The sequence below is a fragment of the Grammomys surdaster genome, unplaced genomic scaffold (assembly GCF_004785775.1).
Source record: "Grammomys surdaster isolate TR1022 unplaced genomic scaffold, NIH_TR_1.0 126219, whole genome shotgun sequence".
Classification (NCBI taxonomy): Eukaryota; Metazoa; Chordata; class Mammalia; order Rodentia; family Muridae; genus Grammomys; species Grammomys surdaster.
In genome coordinates, this window is record NW_021621022.1 from 3,163,159 (window position 1) to 3,163,608 (window position 450).

Here is a 450-nt window from a genome sequence, read left to right on the forward strand (position 1 = left end):
AGAGAAAAAGTCTGAGTTTGGGCTCTTTTCTCTCTGACTCAAGGGCCCCTCACTGGCCAGACAAGGGGCTTGGGGTTTGTTGATTCTTTGTGAGCCAGAGAGAAAAGAAAGGAAGAAAGTCAGACACTCACATACACATTGACTGGGCCCAACCACCTGTTTCATCAATTTCACTAGTGCACATGCATACTCATATACATACACATATACCTACATATGTATGTGTATACATATAGACATATATTTATATGTATGTGTATGCATATGTCTATGTGTATATGAATGTGTATATGTGTGTGTATGTGAATGTGTATGTGTGTGTATGTGTGTGTGTGTGTATGTGTGTGTATGTGTGTGTATGTGTGTGTATGTGTGTGTGTGTGTGTGTATGTGTGTGTATGTGTGTGTGCATGTGTATGTATGTGTGTGTATGTGTATGTATGTATGTGT